Source organism: Stegodyphus dumicola, chromosome 3 (assembly GCF_044657685.1).
Source record: "Stegodyphus dumicola isolate Sdum_Otavi_A_Nest chromosome 3, ASM4465768v1".
NCBI lineage: Eukaryota > Metazoa > Arthropoda > Arachnida > Araneae > Eresidae > Stegodyphus > Stegodyphus dumicola.
The window spans coordinates 12,947,974-12,970,580 of NC_140770.1; the positions used below are offsets into that span (position 1 = coordinate 12,947,974).

The window sequence follows — 22,607 nt, forward strand, 5'->3', positions numbered from 1 at the left end:
GCAATTTTTTTTTTCTTTTTATGACAAAGTAAGGTTACTTTTTTTTTTTTTTAAAATTTTAAATTTCACATGTTTTATTTCAATGGGAGAGAATGCTTTCCGAATATCAGCATCGGTCAAATAATTTCCAGAAACGTTATGAACAGTTTATAAATGAACAGCCGCCACAGCCACAGTTCATAAATGAAGTGATTAGTGACTCTGACTGCCGTTCAGTAGGGTTCGGGTTCGAATCCAGAAAAAGGCATGTATGTTTGAAAATGTATAGTGTCTGTGTGGCATGGAAGCACTCTAAATATGCAGTGAGCCGAAGACCCGCTCCAGAGCTTGGTGGTAGGGAAGGAGAGGTGGGAGACCCTCGGACCCGTACTCTCGGGATAATATTTATATATTGGACGATATTATAATATTGAGGAATAAATTATAATAATATAATGTTGGGCGATAATATTTGGTGGCAACAATTTGAAAAGTGCAACGGACATTTACAGTGAACCGACTTAAACCATTTCGACATTTACAGTGGACGACCATTTCGAGACTGAGGGATAAAAATGTGCTCTGTAGCAACTCGAGTACGCTTATTTTCACAAGAGTTTTTCCTAGTAAAGTACAGAGTACAATACTTACGCATAGAGGCGTATATTAAGTAATTAGATTTTCAGCTTTTAAAATTAGTATACTTTTTTTATTTCTAAAATATATGAGAGAATGAAATAATCATAAATTAAAAAATTAGATTTTGCATTCTGATAAATTCAAAAATACCTCCGAAGGTTGTAATCATTAAATGAGTAATTAAGTAACGGTAATAATATCAATTCCTAACTAAATGTTTACTGTTAAAAATAAAATTAAGATCCAACTCGAAAAGAGAATTTCAGTTTTTAAAGTTGTGGACCTTTCATTTTTTTTTTTTAATTATTGTACATAAAAAGTAAGTTTATTTACTGTACGAGAATTTATTGCATAAATATATATGTAAGATAAAAAATATGCAAAGCAAAAAGATTCTAACTTTAATCTGCAACAGCCCCTTAACTCTCCATTTAAATTTGCTTGTTGATTCCTTCTGCCCTAAAAAAAGTAGCTGCTTGTAATAAATATCTCTAAACTCCATCAATCAAAATTAATCTAATTATCCTAGCATGACGCAGGCAGTTACATAAGGCTTCAGAAAGCGAATTTTACAAAGTTGTTATTAACCAATCAAAATAAACTAATGCCAAATCATTCTAAACCAAGATTTCATCTTGAACACGGCGCACTCTCTCTCTTGCTCCTCTACTATCTACTTTCTGCTGCCCGCTGCTACTGCTTTCTTCAAATATATATTTTAAATATAGAAAATACTGATATAGTTTGAAAGGATGCTGCCCGCTGCTACTGCTTTCTTCAAATATATATTTTAAATATAGAAAATACTGATATAGTTTGAAAGCAAGAAAGAAAAGTATTTGAAAACACTTTTAAAAGAAATATAAAAAATAGGAGTTCAATTAATGTATGCTATTATAAAATTTGTAGTTTTCATTATATTTTATTTAGGAAACGCACAATAAAATTGTTACGAATTTTGTACCTCATCAAATAATTTTAGTAAAATTGTATGTTATTTTTTCAGCCCAAAAGAGCAATTTATCCAGAAGCCCAATATTAATTTCGTTTTGGCATTCGTATCGTCCACTATTTCACTTTTCAAATTGTTGCCGCTAAATATTAGACCCCGCATTTTATTTAAAGAAATTAAATAATGAAGAATCTGTATGAATGTATGTATGTTTCACGCACTGTGAAAAAACAACGCTACCTAGAGACCAGATTTTGAATAAAGTAGTCCTCCACCCGAATATGAGCATCTGGAAGCCCGAATTTGGAATTTCTTTTATTATCTATTTCATATTTTGTAAAACTTTAACGAATTTTTGATTAACAAACTCAACAATTTCAAAGCGAGCAATGGCAACACTATGGGAAAAAAAAAATTTATCTCCACCGCACGAGACTGTGTATGGAAAATTCTAAAGATATGCTCTTTTTAAATTATTTTGGAATATTGCTGTTGAATTGGATTTTATGGTTTGAGTGAGAAGAACATGATATTTAATAAATAAAGGTAACACATAAAACGTAGAAAAAAAAAAGCGCCTCTGTGGGCGTACTATAAAATCTGAAAGCTTTCAGTTTTTTTGGAGGGAGGCCTGTCAGCTGTTTCTAGATCGTGCATTTTGCCCGCATGCAGTTTGAGTTCGAAAATGTCATCACTCAGTCGCTAAGTTCGAGGATTTGGGGCGATTTTTCACAAGATTTAGTGACACTTTGATCCGGTTCCTGTATAACTAATTGATACTGTAATTCATCCTTGTAACCGCATCCGGCCTTTATGTAACTTAGGTATGCTTAACGTTCTTAGTAGTTTGGGGTGTAACTGCTGGTTGTGCTCTGTGACAGAGAGAAGCTGTATGAATAATTTTGTGGAAATTTCCAGAACTTTTAAGTAGTTCTTTTGGTAAAATAAATTTTATCAAGCTATCATCTGTTCTTTGTGCATTCAAAACATTATGAGCCTGAACACAAGCAACAATAATAATGTATTGGCAACATGTAGATGATTATGGAAGAAGGATAGTGCGTGGTCCAGGTTCGAGTCCCGCAAGAAGCATTGTTCATTTTTCCTTCTTTCAATAAATTCTAAAATACCTTACAATAGCGCCCGAACTACAAGGTGGCGGACAATAATTCGTCACCACCAGAATCTGGTGATTGGATAATAATTTAATCAAAAAGTTCTTAAATTATACGCAAATAACTATTCAGATACCTCAAACAAACAGTTCACATTTAATAAAAACATAAAAATAACGGGACATTTCGTATTTGACTAGATATCCTTTAGCTAAAATTACACTTTCATTCACTTTGGCATGGGTATAACTAACTTTTCTGTGAAAGAACATTCCGTTTTGTTGCATACTTCCATCATAACTGCTTTTAGTAGAGTTTTGAAAAAAGTTTCATGTTCCTCTATCTTTTCTCCAAATCACTCCATATATGTTGGAACAGGATGTGGTGTAGTGGCCGAAACCGCTACGCAAACCCTGGATTGTGACACAGGGTTGAAATGAACTTCAAACTCAAGTTTTAACAATAACATGAATTTTAATAAGATGAAAACCTTAACAGTTGCATATCTTGACAGTATGGGACTTGGATATATTTAGTCCCGTAATTTAAGAATTTTGTTACAGGAAAAATGCTCTAATGCATTTTATACACGAGGAATGATCGTTCTTAGCAGGTCAACATGCCCATAGCTCTAAACAGGATAGTTGTCCTCTCTTCTCAGGAAACCATTTTATATATCTCCCTGTGTTTACTTGCGCTGAGCTCACAGGGGGGAATGATTCTTTCATTCATACATAACAAAGTGTCCATCTCCTGACCCTGATGAAAAGACTTCTTTTACCTCTTTTTCCACTGGAGTGACGATCGAGACCGCAACCGGAATCATTAACAAAGGCACAGGATTGCATCTCTGATATGAAAACTGTTGCACTCTGAAATCACTCATCCTAGACAAAGAACCTTTATGCCACCTTATCACAAAGATTTACGCCCAAAGAATATGGAGGAATTTGGATAATTTCAGGACTATAACAATCTCAAGCAAAATTTAGGACTGTTTGTTTAGGATCGTTATCCTCATAGAACTTGAATGTGTTTTGCTTTCTAAGTTTCGCTGCAGATGTTTTCAGGTTTTTACTAAGAATACTTACATATTTATACTGATTCACATTAAAGTAAATTTCCCATCCCAAAGGCAACGAAATATTCCCAAACCATTATTCCTTCACTTAATCCTCGTGTTTAACAATACATAGATTTTTTAGGATTCAATTTTGCATTCCGCTTTCGTCGCACAGCACTTTGTTTTAACAGGCACAAATATATTTAACACTGACTCGTCTGTAATAATGTTTCAACGTGATAAATCTTTGCCTACCATGGATTTCTGCGAACCACAGGTGTATTTTCCTTGTTTTATTGATGGCAAAGAATTTCCCACTTACTGATCGTCTATTGTACCCATGCGCTCTAATGATTCTTCTGACAATTTCGCGGTTAACTTTTATTGCAAATCGTTCTTCGAAATCCGCAAGTTTTACAGTACTTAATGTTTAGGTTATGCTTGATTTTTCATAGGATTATTCTCCAATTCCTTCGTCTTAGTTTGAAACGTGATTCAGATTTCAGTGCATTTTGAGCCGTTTGAGCAATTTCTATCGTTTTAATACATTAAAGACAGTTGAACAGCTGTTATCAAGGACATTTTGGATGTTTTATACACTTTGGCCATCTTTAAACTGATGAATAGTTAAATTTTTAACAGATTTTTTTGCTAATTTGTAGCATCTTGCCATTTTCACTTTAGATATGGAACTGTTAATATATTTTGCTGAGCGAATAATAATTTTCGAACTCAGACGATGATTCTTCTGATGGGTTTCATTTAAACAAAGACACCACCTGCCAAAACATCTCAACAAAACCTTCGGGTGTCTGAATTACTAGGCCAGTTACTAATAATTACTTTTGGAATGAATCACTTCATTATAAGGAATATTTTGACGATATTTTATTTTGTAATAAACATAAATAGGGAAAATCGTACATTAGGGGGAAAAACTCGGAGTCAGTGTTTCAATATTTACTATAAGATCTATGCAAATAAATTTCAAACCTACAAATGTATCACAGTAATTGTGGCATCGGACATTAACAGTGCATTATTCACGTTTTCAGTCTCCCGTTGCCACACTACTTAGTAGAAATCAGAGTATAATTTTAGAGACATTAAGTAATTTTTTGGAAGCACGAAAGATCAAAATTAAAATTACCTTCGCCGGGAATCGAACCACGGACCTCTGGAAAACCAGCCCAGCGTGCAGAACCACTAAACCACGAAAGGAAGACGGGAGCAATACCTTATATACTCCCCCTTTTAAAGGGCGACTGGGGATTTTAGGGGACCCAATCGCCAAATCCTGGGTGTGGAGAGTAATCATCCACAACCCTTTTTAGTTCGGGCACCACTGTAGAGACATTAGGATTTTTTGGAAGCCGGAGAGATGAAAAATAAACAATCACCTTCGCCGGGAATCGAACCACGGTCCTCTGGAATACCGGCCCAGCGTGCAGAACCACTACACCACGAAGGCACGCTAGGAACGCGGGAGAAATACCTTATATAACGACTACATTTGTTTAAAATTAATACACCTTTTAATGCCATTTTTCTGACTAATAACAATTTTAGTACACGAAAACTGATACGGTACAAAGGGTATTTACACATTTTTAGAAAGATTTCGATACCTATTAGCTAATATTTAAAGTGTAAAGATGTTAAATGTTCGATCTGATAACCTGTAGAGGCATTTGGTTATTTTTGGAAGCAGGCAAAGCGAAAAATTAGCAACGCCTTCGCCGGGAATCGAACCGCGGACATCTCAATTACACGCTGAGCATGCACACCACGAAGGCTCGCTAAAAAGTCGGGAAAAATACCTTATATACTCCCCCTTTTAAAGGGCGACTGGGGTTTTTTTTAGGGGACCAAATCGCCAAATCCTGGGTGAGGAGAATCATCATCCAACACCCTTTTAGTTCGGGCGCCACTGTAGAGATATTAGGTATTTTGGAAGCAGGCAAGACGAAAAATTAGCAACGGTAATCGACCGCGAACCTCTCAATTACGCGCTGAGCGAGCAGACCACCACACAACGTAGGCATGCGAAGAAGGCGGGAGAAATACCTTACAAACCTTGATTTGGATTGTAAATCTGCGTCTTGATTTCCGTGATAAAGGGCTTTTGGGGGATTTATTTAATTTACTTGAACAGTTAATTTTATTTTGAAGCAACCTTTCTTATTGTTCTCACTTTCAACTCCCGCTTTCTTGCCAAAATGTAAATAAGTTAAGCAGGCGTGTATTCAGATGAGGTAGAAAGAAGTTAGTAAGTATATAAGAGAAGGGGTTCTGGAAGGTGAATTTTTACATCCGTAACAAACTCCTGCACGATGATTTACAAGTTGAATATATTGAGAAATATCTGCAAAAACTTAACGGGAAGTTCTTTGACAAAGGTTTGAATTGCAGTAAAGGAAACTTTAATGCTGTACTGAACTATGTCTGCATTCCTGATCACTACAATATCAGGCCTTTTACGGCTCACAGAATGAGGGATCCCGATTTTGTCACTTAGCCCACTCGTTTTTAAATATGTAAATAACACATTTTCATGCGCACATTTCTTCACTTTTATTTGTTTATTACATGTTTAACAGTATATCCTATGTACATTTCATGTATTTTCCTTCTTTTCTATCTCACCATCCCCATACATGGGATTATTACTCTTGTCTCAGGGGTTTAAGTTACTTTGATGACTGGACTTTTGTCACTATGGCCGATGGGCCCTCTTTTCCTTACCTGCTCCGATTTCCCGGCTGGGAACTAGCTGATAGTTGACACTCTGATTGTCCTTACGGGATTAGATCAATATAGCTTATTAAAACCCAACTGGGCTAATATAAGCATAAGCAATTAGCATTTAAGCATTAACCCTTTGACGACGGGATGGCCATTATAGTGGCCATAGAGTCCTCTCTTTGAAAAGACGGTGTTGTCCACTTTAGTGGCCATTTTCTAGGCTGAAAAGTGGAGTGAAATGTCAAATTTGACTTCCCTAGGGTTTTAACCACTTATCTCTTTCAAAAGTCTTCCTTTTGCGACATAGATGCACCCTTCTGAGAATCCATTAAAGTATACACAAGAATCTTTGTTGCAAATAGGAGGTGATTTCTTAAAGGGGGGAAAGCATTCGGTTCAAGATTCCCTGTCCTTTGGTAGCTTTTACCGCTACCAAAGCCCCGGCCTCAAAAGGTTAAGCAAGGTGAATTTAGAGCATGTTCTGCCTGACGTTGCTATATTTGATTTACTAGCGATTAGATTTCTGTACCGTCGAGTGCCTCTTGCTATTAAGCTTGTTTACGCCGACTTTTCCGAGTCAGAGCCATTCTGCGCGTTAAGTAATCTGTGAAGCTGTTAAGCTAACTTACAAATACCCATCTTCCGAAGCAACTTGATAAATTCCACTATAAATTTTAATATTCCAAAGAGATTTTTGGCTGGACCTAGCGACAACAGAATGCTCCACCAATTGAGTACAAATGCTGACAGTGATATAGCAGGCAATACAGCAGGTGGTAAGTAAGTAAGTTAGGTTAACATACTCTACTTAATTGTAAGTTAATTTAATTTTTTTATTATTTAAGCCCAAAAAAGGTCCGCTTTTGTAATCAAGAGTCTGTGAACATTGCGTTGAAGTTATGAAAGAGTTCTTTACACCCTTCTCTAGACTTTGTCATACTTAGGAATAATCCTCTACATAGTTTTTTTAACGTCTAGTTAGTTTATACTACCTAAGACTACGAAACGTCATAGCTTTTTCTAAAATTTCCAAAGGTACTGATTTCTCCACTCCCACTACTTTCCGTAGTTCATCAGTCGTGGTGGATTGCGCTTAGAAAGAGTTCTTATCAAGAGATCAAAGACAAGGTAGAACGTCAGAAGACTTGGCAGGAATATGTTGAAAAGCTATACATGCAATACCTGTATCAGTCATCACTTTTTCAAGGAACGCAGTGGTACTTTTCGAAGCATGATAACTTCTTGCTTTGATCAATTTTCACTCTCTGAAAGTCATAGGGATAAAGAAATGGGATTTCTTCTGTAAATATCGGATGTAAAACTTTCTCTTGATAGTAAGCTGAGTTGAATTTCACACTTTTTTCCACTGCTGTTATTTTTTATTTCCCATTGCAAGAGTGAAATCACAAACCCATTACTGAAACTTTCTTTGCATTGACGAAACCAGTTTGCACACTTTTTTCTTCTTCGTTTCTGATACTAAGTATACAGCTTTTACTTGCAGTTATTTAGTTAAACAATGCTTCACCGGGGAGGGGGGGCACAATGCATTTCCATTTATCTCCTGGTAAATTGTTTTCATACAAGGTTCTACAAATTCATCTGATTGAGCCACATACCTCGGCAAAAGCTGGCGAACATTATTAGCTTTATTAAGTCCTAAATCTTGGTTTATTATTTTATTTATGATACTAGCAGTTTCGCTGCCAGCCTTCGTCTGGCTTTTAAATGTACCGGAAAAATGGCTGAAGGGAACACCAAACGTTAAATTTACAAACTGCGTAGAATTTCACTCTGCAGAACAACTTCATAAAAAAAGGTTATTACGTATAACAAAATTACAATGAAATAAGCCATATCCCTTAATACAAATATTAATTATCCTAATAAATAAATTAACCAACTTCCCTTTGAAAAATCTTAAGAATTCAAATGGTATAAAGGAGGTTAAGAACTTTGTTTCCTAAAAAAATCGCTCAAAACTTTTCAATATCGTTAAGACAGTGAGTGAAATGAGCAATAAATAACATAAAAGAATACAAAAAACAAAAAATTCTGAAAAGCAAAGTATAATTAATGATATTTTATCTTATATTTTCAAGAGAAAAAAATTACAATGAAATAAGCTATATCCCCTAATACAAATATTAATTATCCTAATAAAAAAATTAACCAACTTTCCGTTGAAGGCAAAACTTTTCAGTATCTTACAAACAGTGAAATAAGCAAAAAATAACATGAAAGCAACTCAAAAAACATAAAATTCCCAGCAAAAATTTACTCTGCAGAACAACTTTATCAAAAAAAAAATCAATAAAAATATATTATATATATATATATATATATAAATGACAATGAAATATGCCAATCTCCTAAAAACAGTGACATAAGAAATACGATGAAAAATTGTTGCCAAACCCATATTTCTAAAAGAATGAAATATTCAAAAGGATGCGATTTCATCAAAAATCTATCAACAACAATAAGACAGGAAAATTGTTGCCAAAATCAAATTTGTAAAGATGTGAGATGTGAGAAGTGTACTCGGAAGCTTCATTTAAAAAATTCTTTAAAAATACAAAATATTATCATTTTTCCAAAATTCTTTTTGTAAAAGCAGTCGCAAGGATAAAAGTTTAACGTGTCCAAAAATCAAAGAAAAATAAACTGTACATTTTTAAAAATAAACTTTTTTAGAAAAAAATCCCGTTGAAAAGGTGTTAAGCTCCCTTTGTTAAATAAATTCGTATTGAATCGATTTATTGAAACAGGAAATTTATTTTAAGTTCGTAAAATAGCTAAGTGCCTACGTTTCACGACGATGTGAAAATGGAGTGTGTAGAGTAAAATCTCGCTTTCGTATAGCCCATTATGTCTCAAAATGACGCGATTTCGTCACAAAACATAAAATAAACAAAATTCGAATTCGAATTTCGAAAAAATCGCTTCGAGGTGCACTGGCTCTTGTCTAGATGCACCTATGTACCAAATTTCGTAGTCGTGGGTCTATTAGCTTACGCGCAGCGCGAACGAAAGACACACACACACAGACAGACTCTTTGTTTTATTATATAGAGAGAAGAGATGATTGCTGCAGAAGTACAGTAAGACCCCGCTTAACGCGGGGGATACGTTCCATCGAAGTAGAGCGTAATGCGAAACAGCGCTAAGCGAGGCTATCTTAACATGTAAATAATAGGGTTAGGGGAAGACGGATAAAAAATGGTTAGGCAATAAATTTAATAATGTTTTTTTAATAAAAATAAAATCAAACATTTATTTCTTACAAAAATAAAAATAATATAATCGCATATACTTTTAAAAACAAATAAAATTCTCAGTCAGATCATTCAGTCTATTCTGGGTTTCCAATTTTCTGCCTTTTTGTCAAGAAGGCATTATGATAGATTGGCTTAATGGCATATTGCGTTCAATTTCGTCGTCAATCCATATAGACAGTCGTTTTTCCATTTCCTCTATAATGTTATTTCTAGAACGGGTAATTCTAGTTGCAGAGCTGGACGTAGTTGCAGTTGCCGATGACAGTATTTTTTCTTTATTCTTAAGAATTGTCCTTATTTTTGAAATTGCCAAAATCAATGCAGCACTAATTTGAGATTGACGTTCACCAGAATCTAATCTTCTAATCACTTGCATTTGAGTTTCCAGTGAAATGCTTTTTCTGGTTGCTTTCTTTTCTTGTTTTTTATTATCACCCATGATAAAAACTAAAGATCATAATATTTGTCACTGTATTAATCGTTATAGTATTATACAAATTTAAACTTACAATAATGTCAACAAATGTTTCAAATGATAAAAATGCGTCCACCAAGCAAGAAACACAACTACACTGTTTCGGATATGTTATTTGGAAACCTAGCGCTGCGTACAATTTCGGAGAATCCCCGGGTTGAAAAAGAGCGCTAAACCGAAACAGCGCTAAACGAAACAGCGTTAAGCGGGGTCTTACTGTATTTAGATTCTGCAGTTGATTTCTGCGTCGGAGGAGTTTCTCTGTTCACCAGTGATTTAACATTAGAAACAGGAAGTCTTTCAGATATTCTTTTGGAGTCTATTTTCTCCCTTCTTCCAGGATGCCTTCGTGCTGTAACAGTTTAGCACATTCGGCACGTATTCGAGATGTCTAGGCTCGAGCCCCGGCGAGGGCATTGCACATTTTTCATGCACTCCTGCTTCAAAATAACTTAATGACTCTACAGTGGCGCCCGAACTAAAAAGTGGTGAATGATGATACTTCACCACCAGGATTTGACGATTGGGTCACCTAATTCCCAGTCGTCAAATCCTTTAAAAGGGGATTTTCTCGGTTCTTCCAGCATGCCTGCGTGGTGTAACGGTAAGCACACTCGGCGCGTATTCGAGACGGCCAAGTTCGAGCACCAGCGAGGGCACTACTCAATTTTTCATGACTCTAGCTTTCCTCCCAAAATAGCCCTAATGACTCTAGAAGTCTTCTTTCCATGCAGAAGTATTGATTGTGGAATTTAGCCTTTCAGATTAATAAATGTTGGTTATTTCGCCCTTAGAAATTTTAATACCATGCATTTCACAACGGTTTTGAATTATGGAATAGAAATATTTCTCTGTCAGCGAGGGCAAAAACATCTTTCAATCTTTATTTATCAGCTTGTTTACATGCAACATTTTCGAAGAAGAATAAATTTAAAATTAGCAGACGATATTTCCCATTTTAAATAATAAGGTGTTGCCAAAAATTTTTATTCCAGAACATCTACTTTTTAAAAAATCTTTATCGAAACCGTTATAATACTACATAGCAATACGTAATACATAGCAATACAGTGATCAAAGCAAAACGCGTTTCAACGAAACCCAGCGGTAGGTATTTCCAACATGTAATGCATAGGTTCTCATCACAGTCGGACCAACCCCGCGGCGGTCGATAAAATTTTAAAAGAAGTCAATGATAATCAAGATCATATTGATTACTAAAAATTACTAATTAAATTGCTAATTAATCGTTTACTGATATAACTGATAAAGTAGTATCGTGTAGTAAGGAGGAAATTGTATAAAATAAATATATATGAAAAACTACACTAAAATTATTAACCAAAAGGAGGTAGTATACCCAGAATTTCCTTTCTAGAAAAAGAGGCAGTTTGCTATTCATTTCGTTTTGACATTTTGCGTCGGTTCACTTTTCACATTGTTGCCACCAAATATTAGAGCCCTGCATTATATTTAAAGAAATTAAATAACGAAGAATCTGCATGAATATACGTATGTTTCTCGCCCTGTGAAAAAACAACGGCACCTAGAGACATCGAATTTTGAAGAACGTACTCCTCCATTCGAATATTAACATATCGAAGCCCAAATTTGGACTTTGTTTTATTATCTATTTAATATTTTGTCAAACATTAAAGAACTTTTGATTAACAAACTCGACGATTCCAAACCGAGCCATGGCAACACTATATGGGAGGGGGGGAAACATTTTTATCTCCAGGGCGCGAGACTGTGTATCGAAAATTCAACAAATATGCTATTTTAAAATTCTTTTCTGATATCACTGCTGTATTGAATTTTATGGTTTAAGTGCAAAGAACATGATATTTAATAAGGCAGCAGAGAAAACATTAAAAAACGGCCCTTTCGGCATAATATAAAATCTGAATTTTTCAGGTTTTTATTTTTACTTCTTTGTAAGAAGTAAAAAGGAAGTATTGTAATCGCGAAAAACTTTGGGTATCATATTTCGACGAAAATATCCATTTTGACCGCTTTCCAATGCATTTCAACGATGTTTTTTGCCTGACATCTGTACGCAAGGGCAGAATAAAGGATTGTTTTCCTCAAAAAAACAAATTATAAAACTGATTTAAAATGGATTCAAAAGAGATTTTTTTTTTCGTCGCGTCTGTAGCTTCAGAACGTTGAAATTTTGTATATAGGACTGGTATAACCTGTAGTTGTGCACCTCCTGTTTGGTTGCTATCGGTCGCACCAAAAGTATATATATATATGTGTGTGTGTGTGTAATAAAAATATACTCAGGTGTAGATTTCGAATCCTATCGACTAAATTGTGATAAAAAAAAACTCAAGTGTCCATCCATAATGACTAGAATTGGAGGCTAAGGCAGGTTCAAGCTTCATTTTTACCTCCTTGTACAAAGTAAAAAGGAATTATTGTAATCGTGAAAAGTTTCAGACAGCATATTTCAACGAAAATATCCATTTTGACCGCTATCGAATGCAACTAAACGATGTTTTTGCGTGATATCTGTACGTAAGGACAGAATAAAAGACTCGTTTCCTCCAAAAAAATTATAAAACTGCTTTAAAATGAATTCTGAAGAGAATTTTTTGTGGCGTCTGTACGAACGTATGTACGTACGTATCTCGCATAACTCAAAAACGAGTAGCCTCAGAACGTTGAAATTTTGTATACAGGTCTCCTATAACATGTAGATGTGCACCTCGTATTTTGGTTGCCATCGGCCGCACCAAACGTTTATAAATATATTTATATATATATCCACTCTGTTACCCGGCTCAGTGATCTCAGTTTCTTTACTCTTATATGTTTGTAAATTGTACATTTTTTGCTTTAAAAATGATTAAATTATGTTGTTCTTATCTTCCGATTAAGGTTGTTATGCCTTCAATAAATCTGTATGCAATATTTTTAGAATTATCAACAATTTTAAAGTTGTATAAGTGCCGATAAGCTTTTTTTTTATGGCGGCCACTGATTGTTTACATTTAAAACAGTAGACTAGTAGATTTGTTGCCAATCTAGAGAAACTTAGCTTCGCAACAACAAAGATAACGCCTTCATTTATTATTGCGAATTAAATCATGCTTAAACCTTTCTGGAATTTTTTCGAGGAAATAAGTGTTTAAGATTTACTTCGTAATTTTTAATATAGATATTTTGAGTTTTTATGTATTTTTCCCTTCTCGCGAAGTGGGAACTGAATTAATTGAATGAGAAATACTCAATCGTCTGTGAAAAACTGTTTCTTTTTTGTTTTGTATGCTTAATTTCTTTTATAGATCGTTCTAGCTTTATTATAGTATTATGTGGCAGCAATTAGATAATTCTTCAAATGATATAAATTTTGTGCATTCTGAGTTATGATATGAACGAAATATAATACTGTTAAGTGAACGTAGCGCCAGAATGTCGCTATGGTAAACAAATAGAGTGAATTTTAAAGAATGCATTTATTCTATTGTGGTTTTTGCGCTGTCGGCGAAGAAGATTTAATTCAATCCAATAAGTTTAAATGAAATGCAAGAAAAAATGCGTATAATTTAATATTCCGTACAAGGAAGTCATGTGGTGTACACATCAGATTTTTTTATTTCAGAATACATGTTGCGGGCACAAACAAGTTGGCACATTAAATGTGCCTATCCCAAAAAGTTTACATTTTAGATAAATTTGCAGTAAGAAAGAAACAGGCTGTCGTCCACCTAAGCCAAAGAAAGCGTAAGAAGCAAGTACGTTGTGCTCAGGGTAAAATCTTAATTCAGACTGCGTTAATTTCGGTTCTCAAGGCATTTTGATTGGATAGTTAATATTGCGGTAAAATTACTATTGGCTGTTTGAGTTTTAGTTCCATTGACATCACCAGAATTATGTAAGAGTCATATGGCATGGATTAATCTAGAAATGACCCAGTGCAGAGAGAGGTTACTATTTTTGAAATTGAGAAGGGAAATTTACGTTGCTAATTTACACATATTCCTTCTTTCTCTTACCTATTGTACACCTACTGTATTACTCGGCTCAGTGAGCTCAATTTTTGTATTCTTATATGTTGGTAAATTGTCTATTTTTTGCTTTGAAAATGATTGAATTATGTTGTTCTTATCTTCCAGTTAAGTTTTTTATGCCTTTAGTTAATCTGTATGCAATAGTTGTAAAATTGTCAACAATTTAAAAGTTTTTTAAGTGCGGCTAAGTCTATTTTTTTAACCAAAGCAGCCATATTTGTTTACATTTGAAACTTAGCAGAGTAGTGAATGACGTCTTTCTGCACCTTCAATGTCTTTTTGCCTAGTTGACCAAAAGAAAACTTTTAGTTTTGTGCACAGAAAAATCTGCCTTCTTGCTTGCGGGCCAAATTGTTTGTCTTTGCGTAGAAACTGTAATTTTAATTGTAAAAATTGTCTTTTTATCTGTTTTAGCTGTATTTGGTGTTTTATGTTTTTCTATGTCTTTCAATTTTTAATGAGGATATTTTGAGCTTTTATGTATTTTTGTTTTGCCGCGAAGTGAGAACTGAACTCATTGAATGAGAAATATATCTCTAATGAAATTCGAGGCAATATTTTTAAATGAAATGCAGGAAAATATTTGCATAATTTAATATTCCGTACAAGGAAGTCATGTGGTCTATACATCAGATTTTTTGTTCATGCATTAATTTTATTGATTAAAATTTCCTTTATTAATTAAAATTACTTCAAATAAAATATCGAAAAATTACGTTCTCTTCAATATCGTGTAGATCTTCCATCTGATATATCTAGGAGTATCTATAATGCAATTTACTGATTTTTGGATTTCAAAAGTAGAACAGTCACTGATGTGATTTTTAAAATGGCAGTTATTGAAAACATAAGTTTTAAAGATAAATAAAATAAGATTAATCTGTAAACATTAAATACATCGAAAAATAAAAGTGATAGCGCCCACCAGCATTCGAGCGGTAAAGTCGCTAAACACTGGTAATCCGATGCCAGATTCGAATCACGCAAACGGGCTGGCTGCATACCCGTTTTGGTGATTTTTCCTATCTGTAACATGTATACGAAACAGTTTCCCTTTAGAAAGTTCTCCAAGAACTCCTCCCCTTATGCTGATAGCTCTCGAGAGTTTTGCGGTAAAAAAATGTACACCTATTCTGAAATGGCAGTTTTTTATTTTGATCATTTGATCACACATTCTTCCTAATTTTGACGACAAATACATATAAATATACGTATATATACGTATATTCATATTGGATGTACGTATGATATGTATATATATATACTATTCTTTCGTGTGTATGTATATGAGATAAATGTATAAATCAAAATTATAACTTAAATTATGAATAGCTCCTAAGCTGGCAAGTGGATTTTCATATTTTGTTTTCATTAGGTTTGGTTAGTTTAATTACGACAAAGCACTCGAGGCCTTCATGGAGAACTTTCTAAGGGACCTGGCTCGTATGCACGTTACACATGAAGAATACCACGAAAACGCCCGTGAAACTATCCCGTTCGTCGGGATTCGAACCGGGAACGAACTACCAGTGTTCTTCAATTTCACCGATCGGCTGTTGATGGATCTGTTTTCATTACGTGGCAGCTTAAACTTTCTGCCTAAACCGGTAAATGGACTGTGACTTTTCAAGTATACAATTGCTAAGTACTGTTTTAACATTTTATTCTAGATTCTAAATATTATAAATTTTATTATATGATATATTACATATTATTCTGAATTTCATTTTCTATATTATAAGTATTATTTTAAATTGTCATATGATATATTCTATTTTTTTAAATTTTTTCCAAGTTTGGAAAATTCCAAATTTTATTATATGACATATTATGTATTATTCTATATTTTCTGTTTTTTCCTATATTAAGTATTATTCTAAATTTAGCATATGATATATGGTATGCTAGCCTAATGTAATATTTTGTTAGGTTTCGCCCCTTTACCAAAGGTACAAAGTTTTCGGGATCTGGTCTCATCCAGCGGGCTATTAATTGATTCACCCACTACACAGTAACCCTTTTAGTGACCCTTTTTCTAGTGTTCTTCTTTTCCTTCTTATAATCTTTCTCCCTTTTTAGTTCTCCTCTCTTAATAATAAACTTCTAAACCTGTCTCTAAAGAACTATCATCCGAGAAACACCGATAAAGAAGACATATATTAAAACGTGTCAGAGGAAAAAAATTAATCTATTCCATTTCTAAGCATGCAAACTGCATTTCTTTGATATTTAGGTCGAATGAAAGATTAGCATTTTAACTAATTTCATATTTTTTTTTTTTTTTCCATTTCGTCTTATTTTCTCGCTTTAGATGTATGTCCTCTAAATTAAAAACTTAAGAAATTTACAGGGTTTTTTTTTTTTTTGAAATGCTGCATTTCATCAGATGAAATGGGCATTCATCCCTGTACGAAAGAAAGAAACGTAAATTTAAGGTTTCTGCAACGTGTGCAACAAATTAATTTACGTATATAATTTCAAAATTTAACACAAATCTAAACATTTCAGATTATAAAAATTTGATCCAGAAATTGCAATATGTTTACTTTCACAAAAATATTGCTAGAAATTTCGTACATAGATAGATCATTTTAATGAAATTACATGTAAAATTGTTGTATTTTAAAGTTGACAGAAATGATACTGTGCCGGAAAAACAGGAATACAGTCCTATTTAACAATGAGTAAATGGCTACTGAGTAAACGGTTTTGGCGACTCATTTTGTTGCCAAAATTGGCGAGAAATAACCAAAAGTCGCCAAACCAAATTCTGTTCAAAATAATGGAATTTGCATTCGTACAGAAATATTTCATGACTAAAAAAATTAGCTGTGGAACATCTCTGTTATTTTATTTTAATATTATTAGTTATAGAATAGTTATAGGTAGTTATAGGATAGGAAAAATAACAAGAGTTGGTGTGCATAATGCAGTTTTTTGAGCTCCGAAACAGATTGCCTGAACTGAAATATTATGAAAAAATAGATAAAATCTATAGGCCTTTCTGATTTTGTATTAATCTCAAAGATGCGGTTTTTTTTTTAATTTATTTATTTTTTTTTTATTATTTTTTATTTTTTATTTATTTATTTATTTTTTCATTTATACGCACATACACGTTTCGAGAGCATTTGCTCTAAAATATTTAAAAACAAATTAAACAAGGCATATTAATGTATTAAATGAAAGTTAAATGTATTGATAACACGTCGTGTTTTTAAATAAATATTAAAACTTTTGTACATTATGATTTTCTGTTTAAATTGAGACAGAAATAAAATTAATTTTGTAGTCGTAAGTAATAAAAACAATTTCTATACCTGTTACCTGTAAAATTTGCATTTTAAATTCTTGTTCCATAGTCTTTTCAGATTTCACCTCAATCGATATGTTTAATACTGACGTCGATATCATACTTATACTGAACTTGTTTTCAATTCTTCTACACACATAAAGATCTAGTTAGTCTCATATATATTTCTTAATTACAAACTATACTTTTCTACTTCATTAGTAAAGACATTTCTGTTTGTTAACTTTGGCAACAGTAGTTCAGTTTAACCTATTTAGTTCATACCTTAACCTATTTAGTTCATTCGTATTCATTTCATTTGTCATTTCAATGATTATTAAATATAAAACGAAAAATGTCATTTTTTACTTCCTTGTGCGAAGTAAAAAGGAAGTATTGTAATCGCGAAAAATTTCACGTATCATATTTCAACGAAAATATCCATTTTGACATTCGCGTGACATCTGTACGTAAGGACAGAATAAAAGACTCATTTTCCCCAAACAAGTTATAAAACTGATTTAAAATTATCTCCAAACATAATTTTTCCCCATCCCGACGCCTGTGCGTACGTACATCTCGCATAACTCAAAAACGAGTAGCCTCAGAACGTTGAAATTTTGTATATAGGACTGCTATAACATGTAGATGTGCACCTCCCATTTTGATTGCAATCGGTTGCACCAAAATTATGTAAATATATGTATATATATATATATATATATATATATCCACTTTGTGACTCGGCTCAGTGATCTCCGTTTCTTTATTCTTATATGTTCGTTAATTGAGCATTTTTTGCTTTACAAATGATTAAATTTTTGCTTTACAAATGATTAAATTACAAATGATTGTTCTTACCTTTCGGTTAAGGTTTTTAAGCATTTAGTAAATCTGCATATAATATTTTAGAATTTTCAACAATTTCAAAGTTGTTTAAGTGCGGCTAAGCCTAATTATTCTTGTCATGGGGGCCATATTTGTTTACATTTGAAACTTAACAGAACAGTGGATTTGTTGCCAAAACTAAGCTTCGCAACAATAAAGATAACGCCTTCTTTTATTTTTGCGAATTAAAACATGCTTCATCCATTCTGGAATTTATTCGTGAAAATTAGTGTTTAAGACGTATTTCGTAACTTTTAATATAGATATTTTGGGATTTTATGTATTTTTGCCTTGTCGCGAAGTGAGAACTGAATGAATTGAATGAAAAATACTAAATCATCTGTGAAAACTTTTTTTTTTCGCGAAGTGAGAACTGAATGAATTGAATGAAAAATACTAAATCATCTGTGAAAACTTTTTTTTCGCTTAATTTTTTATACATCGTTTTAGATTTATTATAATATTTGAATAGAACATGTGGCAACGCATCCTGTGTTATAAAATGAATTAAATCTAACGTTGTTAAGTGAATCTAGCGCCAAAGTGTCGCTACGGTAGACAAATAAAGTGACAATTTTATATAGTGCATTTATTCTATTGTAGTTTATGCGCTATCGACGAAGCAGATTTAATTCAATTTAATAAGTTTAATTCAAATGTAAGAAAAAAGTGCGTATAATTTAGTATTCCGTAAAAAGAAGTCATGTGGTGTAAACATCAGATTTTTTTGTACAGAAATATGTAGACAATCTAGTCCATAAAACAGACACAACAATGTATGAACAACACTTACAGAATGGAGTTTCTACAATTATGATCAGCAGCGTTATGATCTAAAAAATATCGCAATCAACTCGCAACAAATATGTTTAACGTAATCATTAAGCATATACTTAGAATTCTGTATTCATAAAATTTCGCACTACGGCATGTGTCTTATGTAGCACATTAAATAGTCATCGGCTAATCTTTGGAATATGGTAACAGGTAGTTTGGAGACATTTTGGTAAGGCGATAAAGGTTACTAGCTAGGACTTTAGCAATAATCTGAGAAGTACACAGTTGGAATCATAGATTATTTTGTCTCAGAGAAATGAGAGATCATGAAACATGTAATGTGACATTTTCCGGAAAATTCCGATCGTGATTTTAGCTAATAAGGACTTAGAAACAATTTCGCTGCTAAAGTGCAGAATCGCCCACTTATTTCTTTGGCGCTTTTGACAAGAGTAAGAAGAATTGGATTTTTGTCAATTTTCTTTGACTTTTAAAGTGAAAATAGGTCGATGTGTACATGGATAAAGTCAAGAGTGTGCGCAATGCCATTTTTGTGCAATTCTGGGATTTTTTTAAAGTGAAAATAGGTCGACGTGTACATCGTATGTACAATTCTTAAAAACGCGGCAAGCAGTGGGCGATTCTGCACTTTCTCCCAATTTCGTACCTTATCTTCGTCATGATTAAGCATTTTTGTTCCATAAAAGTTCTAATATAAGCGTAATTCGGCTAGCAGATTGTTGGAAAAAATGTTGGGGGAGGGAATGCTTTTACTTCGTGAAAACAAAATGGCATCCAAAAAAAAAAAAACTAGCAGGTTGCTGTAGCAGGGTTGGTCGCCAAATTTTCGCCAGAAAATTGCCAAGATCCGAAGATTCACCTAGTCATCTTTTATACATCCACATTTCTTGGAAAACAGTTTATTAATCAACAGTTATTATGTTATTGATTAATAAATTGTTCTGTTATTACAGTAAACACTTGGTTGGCAAAAACTGAAGTTACATTCAGCGGCAAACGTACAGTTTTCGAGGCCTAGGAAAAAATCCTCCTCCCCCCCTATTAGAATAATCATAATAATCACCGTATAATATCATCAACACAAATATATAATTAACATTTATTTAATTGAAGTTAAATAATTAAAATGAGACACAAAAAAAATCTTAATACTAACGGAAAAAAAAATTAACATTTAGCAGACAAATATTATTTTCTCCCTCCTTTCTGCATGCCTTCGTGGTGTAACGGTAGCACACTCGGCGCGTATTCGAGAGGTCCTGGTTCGAGTCTCCGCGAGGGCATTGCTCATTTTTCAAATCAAAACAACTAATCACTCTACAGTGGCGTCCAAACTAAAAAGGTGGTGGATAATGATTCTTCACCACCAGGATTTGGCAATTGGGTCCCCGAATCCCCATTCACCCTTTAAACGGAGGAGTATATAAGGCATTTTCTCCCTCCTTTCTGCATGCCTTCGTGGTATAACAGTAGCACACTCGGCGCGTATTCCAGAGGTCCTAGTTCGAGGGAGCTAATGTCTCGGCAAAGTTTAATAATTTGTCATTTATGAAGATTTTTAAGAAATTTTAACTTTTTGCCAATAAAAAACCTTAACCTATTTTTGCGAGCTGTGACCTCTGAAAATTTTTTTACAGATTCATTAAAATTAAATTAGCTACTGCATTTTGAATAAAAAGGACTGCCAAACCCCTAAGTCTTATTAGATAGCCAGCTCTTAGTCAACTTCAACACCGGCAAGCTTCTTTCGCAAGAAGCAACTGAAACGCATATGTTTAAACAAGCCTCTAGTGTTAGATAAAAGTTAGGAACTTATTCTTGGAAATCCATTTCCGCAATAAACTTTAAAACTTTTAATGCAGATCATTTTTTTAGCCTCGTCTTCCCTTTTTTTTAAAAAAAGCCCAAAGTGCATATTAACTTAAAAGGGCTATTAATTTCGTTTTGGCATTTTGCGTTGAAAACTTTAGATGTCCGTTTCACTTCTCAAATTGTTGCCAACAAATATTATCGCCCTGTATTATATTTAAAGAAATTAAATAATGAAGAATCTGCATGAATGTATGTATGTATGTTTCTCGCATTGTGATAAAACAACGGTTACTTAGAGCCATCCAATTCTGAATAACGTAATCCTCTACCGAATCGGGCATCTGGAAACCCTAATTTGGAATTAATTGTTATTGATTTCATATTTTGTAACACTTTAACGAATTTTTGTTTAACAATCTCAAACAAAAATTATGTGGTGGGTGGGAATTATCTCCATTGCAAAAATTCTCTCTCTCCCTATCGGAAATTCTAAAAATAGACTCATCTTAAAATTATTGTGCGATATTGCTGTTGAACTGAATTTTACGATTTGAGTACGTAGAACATGATATTTAATAAATAAAGGTAACACACAAAACGTTAAAAAAAACGCCCCTTTGGACGTAATTAAAAATCTGAAACCTTTCAGTTCCCTCCTCCCTAAATATAAATTCATATGCTTAAAAAGTGAAGGTTCTTCGGAGAGAAGATCAGAGGCCGGGGTTAGTCCGCACCCCCCCTTTTTTTGGTATGCTCAGGACTGTGTGTGTAGTATACCTATTAGTACAAAATACATAGCCCCTACGAACTATGACTAACATTTACAGAATGCATTTACTACAATTATGACCGGCTGTGCTATGATCTTTTAAATATCGCTATCAGTTCTAATATGTTTAACGATAAAATTAATTAATTTAAATATATATACTTAGTAATCTATAAAGTTTAATACTGCGGCATGTGTGTCATGCAGCAAATGTAAAAAAAAAAAAAAAAAAAAAAAAGTGTACGTTTAAAAACATTTCAAACGTTCACATGTTTTGCATACCCTTATTACAAAAAAATATCTGATTCTCAAAAACTCAGTTCCCTTACAAAATTATATGATTTCAATCCTCATAGCAGTAACAATATATATATATATATATATATATATATCACTATAAAAAATGCTAATTTTATGCAGGCAATTTACTTTTTATTTTTATTAACAGTACTGAAAATATATTAACTTTATTACAGATTATTATTTGCAACATCACTATTATATTACAGTATTAGAGACTAATAATATATAAATCATATTTTAATAAATGACGTTAATAATTATGTAATAATACGTTCACTGGAGAAAAAAATAATATTACAAATTACAGTACATAAATAGAAGAAATTTATAGTATTTTATTACATTAATGATTAAAAATTTTCGAAATTTTTAATCATTAATGTAATAAAATACTATAAAATACTGAAAAACCACTTTGCCAAGATCTACTAAACGAATCGCGTTATATCGGGATCCAATTATACGTGGACACCTAGT

At 33.2% G+C, this 22,607-nt stretch overlaps 1 protein-coding gene across 1 annotated transcript in view; it reads right to left on the reverse strand.

Annotated features, from left to right (window-relative positions):
- Positions 1-22,607, reverse strand: part of crok (crooked) — a 38,428-nt gene that overhangs the window by 15,262 nt on the left and 559 nt on the right. The gene's annotated exons all lie outside the window — the stretch shown is intronic.